This window comes from Akebia trifoliata, chromosome 15 (assembly GCF_017979445.1).
Source record: "Akebia trifoliata isolate Shusen 1 chromosome 15, ASM1797944v1, whole genome shotgun sequence".
Classification (NCBI taxonomy): domain Eukaryota; kingdom Viridiplantae; phylum Streptophyta; class Magnoliopsida; order Ranunculales; family Lardizabalaceae; genus Akebia; species Akebia trifoliata.
The window spans coordinates 7579773-7587539 of NC_141389.1; the positions used below are offsets into that span (position 1 = coordinate 7579773).

The 7767-nt window shown below is 32.5% G+C and overlaps 1 pseudogene across 1 annotated transcript; it reads right to left on the minus strand.

The window, feature by feature from the left end:
• Window positions 1-2173: 2173 nt before the first annotated feature.
• LOC147384169 (annexin-like protein RJ4) lies at window positions 2174-7044 on the minus strand (annotated as a pseudogene). Its single transcript, XR_015172961.1, has 5 exons — window positions 6939-7044; window positions 4144-4288; window positions 3837-4055; window positions 3283-3495; window positions 2174-2922 (listed from the first exon to the last, which is right to left on the minus strand). The product of XR_015172961.1 is annotated as an annexin-like protein RJ4 (transcript).
• Between the last annotated feature and the right edge of the window lie 723 nt (window positions 7045-7767).

A 7767-nucleotide genomic window follows, 5' to 3' on the forward strand; every position in this document is an offset into this window, starting at 1 on the left:
AATAAAGATTTGGGTCAAATTATAAACATTATAACACTCATTTAAACAATTCTAGTCGTCATTTACAATTATGATTAAGCTCATAAAATACTAAACACAAAAAATAAAAATCTAGCAGAAAAAATTAAGAGAGCTTCTATTGGCATCCCAATTTTTAATAATTCTCAATCATTCAATTATTTTCTTATTTTTAAATTGAGATATAACAAGTAAAAGTTGGGGCACCCATAGTAATTATAAAAAACTAAGATCACTGGATTTATTTTTTGTTTTTGTTTTTATTTTGAGTCATGATAATATGGCACCCCCCTCTAACACATGCCCCCCTACGCCCCCATCATAGAATCGTAGGTCATTTGCCTCAGGATACACAAGAAAAAGATTTATGGTTATGCGTATCCTAAGTCAAATGATCTATAGTTCTATGATGGGAGCGTGTGTCAAAATATCATTACACTTTTCATTTTTTATGAAAGGAATTTGGACCTGTAGGCTTGACTAGTGGTAATTGACCTCTTAAAACACCATATCTCTTCCAAATCCCCCAGGTACATGCGATACCTCACAAATCACACATACCAAGTAAGCATGGATAAATCTCTATGGGTGACAAACGAGTGGGATTGAACTCAAGACCTCTCCCTTTTTAGAGGGAAGGCTTGGCCACTAATGAGGGGCCCTTAAGAAATAAAAAGTTTACTAAATGTTCTATCAAGCTACCCAGCAAAACTTAGGGACTATTTAGAAATAAATCCCTCTGCCAATGTCCCTTAAGTAATTTTCCCGAAATTTTATATAAAATTCTCCAATTTTTCATATAATCTATCAAGCTTAAAATGGGCTATCTTTCCACAAAATTTATTACTTGTACAAAAGATGAATTTTAATTTTCGAATTTTTTTTTTATTAAATCTTACCTTTAGTTGAATAAATTGCAATGATGTTGATGTTTTTGTAGATGGTATGTTGAATTCTTCATGGGATGTCAAAAAAGCCTGAGGCCCGTGTCTGACCTTTAAAACTGAGCCCAAGACTTTCATAAACCCGAGCGTAGCCAGGTCCAAGCCCAAGTTTAAGTGGGTGAGTATGAGCCTAGGTTTTGAAGCCCAAGCCCAGCCTGGCCTGAAGCTCGCCCAATTAAGTCTTTAAACTAAAAGTTTTAACACTTACAAGTTATATTTATTTATTTTAATTAAAAAACTATTTTTAATCTAATACCCATTCCACAGCTTGATAGGCCCATCCCAAAAACGAAATCCATGTGAGCCCAATGAACAACATTTCTTGCTTAAGCCCAGCCCAATACTATTGAGACTTGACAAGCCCGGCCTGGGACGTTTGAAGCTTGAGCCCAATGAACAATGTACAATTGAAGCTCAAGCCCAATGAACAATGTCCAACCCATTTACTTGCCTAGTATAGTATTCTTCAAAGGAAAAAAAAACTTTAAAATGATATATAGGAAGTATTTTCATTACGTGAAAATTGAAAATTTTGATAAGAAAATTCAACGGGCCAAAGCTCAGAAATTTTAGAAAACGAATTTCAACAGCCCATGGCTGTTGAAAATTTTTATGTTCCCCAATTTGTCAGCTTAGAACCATCAAATGTCTGTCATCCTCCATTAATTTGGCGGTTTCCATCTATCAAAATAAAAAATTGACAATAAAAAATTCAAATCCTTGATCCGTCAAATATTATGAAATTCGATGGCCTTGGGCCATCAGATATAGGCTTTTTTCACATTGTGTTTCTCCTATTATGTGTTGGAAAAAGACTTGCATGTAAAGAGCATAAAATTCTACCATGATAATTATCAAGAGCTTTATAAATAGAAAATTTATTATTATTATTATTATTATTCTTGTTTATGAAATTTACAATAAATAATAACAAATAAAGACTTCCATGATGACCCTACACTGAACAATTTCCTAATATTAATTAGGGTACACTTGAATTTTTTAGGATTACTTATTGTGATTAAAAAGGTATGCGAGATTTATTTTTGTTTGATAATAATAATAATCTCTTTCGTTTTTTTAATTGATTATAGAACTTCAAATCCTATATTTTTGAAGTATTTGTGATTCTAAAGTACCCAAACATAAAGCACCAAAATTACTAATTGAACACTATTGGAAACAGTAATTATTTCAAGCATAGAAAGAAATGCAGTCAAAAGTAGTCTAATTGAAATTAAAGTCTCTGCTACCTAAACACCACAACACACAAACTGAAACACAACAAGACTACTGAAAATCAGATTGAACTTTTCTTATAAATAAAACTCATATGGAAGAAAAGAGAGCTAATAACCCCCTTCACTTCCAAGTAAAGTAAGGAGGAAATTCTTGTAGTCCCCTGAAGTCTCCTTCCTTATTGCTTGATCAAGAGTTACACTGTTTCTCTCATAAAAACATTCCTTGATCTTCTCCAAATCCTTCTCTGCATGTGTGATGATCACACATGTGAGGGTGTCCTCATCGGTTCCAGCCTTATCAATCACAGTGCATAACACCTAATACTAAACAAGAAAAATCCCATAATATTTGAAATATATTCAGTTGGATTCATGGTTTCAAAACTCGCCCGAGTCATCTCGGTATCAGGCATGGAAGACACGGGCGGACATGTCAATGTATCAGACGAGATCTAAAACCCCATGTCCATTTTTCTCATTGTTGAACGAGACGTCTCAATCGTATTGGAAAACTCGTCCGAGCAACTCGGTCTCGTTCACGGACGAGATGAGACGTCAAAACGAGTTTTAAAACCATGGTTGCATGGATTAGCAATTTGATTTTCTATTTTAATTATTTTGTTTCTCACCTTTTCGAAGTACTTAGTAGGATTAATGATGCATCGAATTGCCTTAAGCAATGCAGCTAAGAACTCATCAGCTGGATCGCCCAATAAACTCTGACAAAAAATTGCATCATCAGATCAAATTGTTAAGAACATCTCTCAAGAATTTTTTATGGTAATTTAGTTACGTTATCCCTCCAAATTTTAGTGAACATTTGAGATACCCCTGTTTTAAAAATCTTCACATACCCCCATGATAGTGTTCTTCTATAGTAGCGTAACAAAAAATAAGGGGTTTTATAAGTATGAAGATGAGGGCATTTTGGTCATTTTATCTTAGTTTCATTGTTTAAGATGACATTGTGGGTATTAGTATGAACATACATAGGCATTTAAAAATTAAAAATAAGCCCCAAATGTCTAAATTACCCTCCCTTTTCCGCATTAACTACTTATCCATAGTTCTACATATACCTTAGTGATAGAAGTGCCATGATCATCTCTGTAATGGTTGAAAGTTGCTTTGAGTTGTGTTTTGCTTCTTGTACTCAGGATTCTAAAAACCTCTACATGGTTAAAGGCGTTCCCTTCGATAGCATCGTGAAGAATATTCGCTTCTGAATTTGCTAGCCTCGGGTTTATCTCATCCCCATCGTATCTATAGGTGCTCACTAGATCAACCAAAATCTACAACACAAACCATGACAATCGTAAGAACTTTCGAGGTGAAACTATTACTTGGTAATAACTCGGCTTCCAAATTCCCACAGAAGCCAAAATACAAATTTGGGACAAAAACCAAAGTTGTCCCAGACATGCATTTATATTTTTGGCCTATTAGGAAAAATCAGAAAAAAAAAAAAAAAAAAAAAAAAAAAAAAAAAGAAATGCTTGATTGAAAATATTTGTAGTATTTAAATTAATGATTAGAGTACACCCACGAGAAATGATTCCATAGAAGTATTTTTGGTCAAAAGTGAAGCTGTGCTCCAAACAAAATCTAAGTGACTTTCAAAGGATCGAGTTACCTTACGCAAGTCGTCTGATGTATGTGAGGCAACATCTTCTTCCAAGGAATCCTTATAGCAATGTTGATAAGCCCTCTTGACTGTCAAAAGCTCGTCCGGAGATAGAACACACGCGACTTCGATGATCACTCCATAGTCAGGGTTCTCCTTCCTCAATTCCATATGATCTAAGACTGCATCTCGATGAGAAGGATCCAACATCCAACAATACAACGCTCTCTATTTATAGGTGAAGTATAATTTAATTATTATTTCATAAAAAATTATTTAAATTTAAATTATCATAGATTAAGAGTTAGAAGTAAACCTCAAAATCCCCCGAAAGCTCGGATTCAAGCCGTTTGATGAGATCTTCTTCGTAAAGCCCTCATAAGCTAACCTGATTTCCTTCCTTTGAGCTGCAATTCTATGTCCTAGTATTGAAATTAGTGTCTTCTTGTAGGTACCCCATCCTAGCAAAATTTAATATAATTAATGTCATATTTTTCACTTTAATATATAATGACGTGGCAGTTATGTGTGACTTTGTACAATTTCGATTGTGTGAAGGCTTCACATCAAAATCGGGCCTTCTTTATGTTCATTTATTGTAACTAATTGTTTCTATTTTAATTATAACAATTTCTTGATTTTGGATCAATAATTTTTTCTATTCTAGCGAAAGAAAGAGGAAATTTAATGAATGAAATAGTTACGAGTTGTTTGGTTGAATCAGGATTTTCTTGTAATGGGGGCAAACTATGGTTAGTTATTTAGTTGAAGAATTTGAAGATAAATGGTTTTCGGGAGAAATTCAAATGTTTTTTATTAGAAGTTGAAGAAAATGATATTTAAGTCATTTCCAATTAATATATGAGAAGGTCCGATCAAGAGGCAATGTCATCAGCAAAAAATTGAAGGGAGGCGGTCCAAAAATTGGAGGGAGGTGAGAGTGTGAGGGCAAATGAGGAGAGAGGCGAGGGAGTGTGGACAAATGGGGCATGTAATTAGTTGAAAATATAGGGGTGTCTCAAAGTTTTGTGGGACAAATAAAAGATGCAATTTTAGATGGATAAATAAAAGATTTTCCCAAATGATTAAGACAAGGTTCAAAATGATGGATCAAAAATAAGATTGAATAGATTAAAAGAAATTTAAAATGAGGTTAAAAGAGTTTGAAGATAACAAAATTATGGATAAAAATTAAGGGTTTTTTTTTTTCCATTAATACTTCTCAAAATATCCTAGATTTTCCATCCAAAATTCTATCATTTTCTATTCACAAACATCTTTTCTATATTTGAGATTTAAAGGTTTAAGTAGTTCTTAAGCTCAAAGCTCAAATAACAACAATTGAAGATGATTGGTTTAAAGGGAAAAAATTGAAACTTTTTTACAAGTTAAAAATGAGAGTATACAAGTCTTGTTTTATTAGTAGGAATGGGGTTAGAGGTATGTTACTAAAATTGTCTCGACACATTTTCACTAAATAATGAACAAGAGTCTGATTAGTAAATGGGGGATTTTCTAAGAATTCGGAGTCGCCACCTAGTTTAAGTCTAGGAATCAAAAATAACTCCAAATGAATCTTGATCGGTCCATGGATAAGAGAAATGGTTAAGGGGTCAGATTACGGGTATCGAAAGATTTTAGGCACCGAACCCGTCCAATCAAAATGATCGGTCTTTATTACGATCCAAAATTATCCTATGATTAACAAGTAAAAACTAAAGTCAACTAGAGTCCAATCATCATCAAATTATATCGGATTTGCTAAACAAATCTTACAGCAAAAGTTTTTCCAATCTTTACATGATTTCTCGAATTTCACAAAATGAAAATTTTTTGAAAAAGCTCAAATCATATCATATGTTTTAGAATTCACATGGTAAATTTTTCCAATTAAAAATCCACATATTCAAATATTTTCCAAATCGGAAAGAACATAAATTTATAAAAAATCTTCAAATTAAAAAATTATGAAAGTGAAATTTCTAAATTGGCAATTTATGAAGTTTCTAAATTAGGAAAATTTCTCAAATCAGAAATTTGCAAATATGATGAATTCCAAAATTAGAAATTTATAAAAATGAATTTTCTAAAATAGAAAATTACAAATATAGGACGAGTTCCAAATTAGAAATTTGCGAATACGAAGTTTCCAAAATAGAAAGTTTCAAAAGAACATGAAATTTCCAAATTAGCAAATTATAAATCAACATGGAATTTCTAAATAAAAAAATATGAAACTCCTAAATTGGAAAATAATGAATTCTTAAATTAGAAATTAATAGATATGAATTTTCCCAAGATAAAAATTATGAAATTTTCATATTAGAAAGCTCCAAATATAAATTTTCTAAAATATAAATTTATGAACATGAATTTTTCAAAATAGAAAATTACATAATGTATGATAAATTATCGAATTGGAAACTAACAAAATAGAAATGCATATAAATTTCTAAATTTGAAAATTTCCGTACTCATCTAATCTCTAAATTAAGTTTCTAAACTAGAAAATTACAAATGTATGATAAATTATCGAATTGGAAACTAACAAAATAGGAATGCATATAAATTTCTAAATTTGAAAATTTTCATATTCATCTAATCTCTAAATTAAACAAACGGGCACACATGTGCGACTTTTGATTTTCTAAGATAGTCATTATTCAAAAATATGCATACTCATCAAGTTAAAATGCATCATTATATGAAATAATTTTCAAATCATCACAAACTCCTAACCACGAAATCATATGGGATAATTTCCAAACTATCAATAAATATATCACATGTTAGGACTTACTGACTTAAACATTTTTATGCCTAAATATGAAGAACCACTGTAATAAAAATTCAAACCACCGCAAGTTCATCATATAAAAATCAATTTAAGCATGACGATCATGAAACTAAAAAACAGAAATATTTTCTAATTCTACTAGTATAAAAAGAAAAAGCATAAAAATGAATTTCCCCTATGAAAAACTTCATGATGATTATGATTCAAGAATGACATAAGATATCAATGAAGAGTAGAATAAGCATAGAAGTTAACAAAAAGAGCTTATCAAGAAAGGGGAAAAAATAAAAAGATAAATAAAAAATAAAACCAACTTACCTCTAGAACAGGAGGGTGGTTGTTGTGCCTTCCTTCAAACCTGACTCGAAACAACTTGCGAGTAGTAGGGTAGTAGAAGATTAAAGTGCGAACGATCGCCATGCTTGGAGGGAGTTGTTTAGAGACGAAGAAAAGTGATGAGGGAGCCTGTAGAGACGTTTGGAGAGGTTGCTGTTATGGCTTGTTGTGATGGAATATAAAGAAGAATGGGCTGATGTGAGTTGTTGTGATGGATTATGAAGGATTGCAGTGATGGACTATGGGGAAGAAGATGGAACTTGAGAGAAAGATGTCTCAGTCGAGAGAGATGTAGGGGGGAGGGAGGCGTCTCTGAGAAAGAGGATGAGGGTGTAATGGCTGCTAGTTAGGGACATTTTTTAGAAGGAAAAAAGGGTTGCATGTGTGGTTAATGGAGAAGAGAGTGTAGAGACGTCTAGAGGGATGGTCAGTGAGAAAAAAAAATCTTGAGACAAAGGGAGTTGTGGAGAGTTGTTTGAGAGGTGAATAAAGAGATAAGTAAAGAGAGAAGTTGTTATGCGAGGAGAGAGATGAGACTTTTTCTTTTCTTTTTTATTTTTTTTTCCTTGCTGTTATCTAGAAAAGAGAGGGGCGACGAAGGAATTGGTTGACTGGGATGTGGAGGAGAAGAGGACCCTCCCTTTGCTATCGTGTGTAGAAAATAAAAAAGAGATGGAGAGAGAGACGTCGTGGAGAGCTCAGCCACATGAAGAAGAGAGCTTTTTATAAAATTTTGTTTCTATTTTTCTCTTCTAATTTTTTTTTTCCTTTTTTCACATTTCTTATTTGGAGAATGGAGGTGGTGAT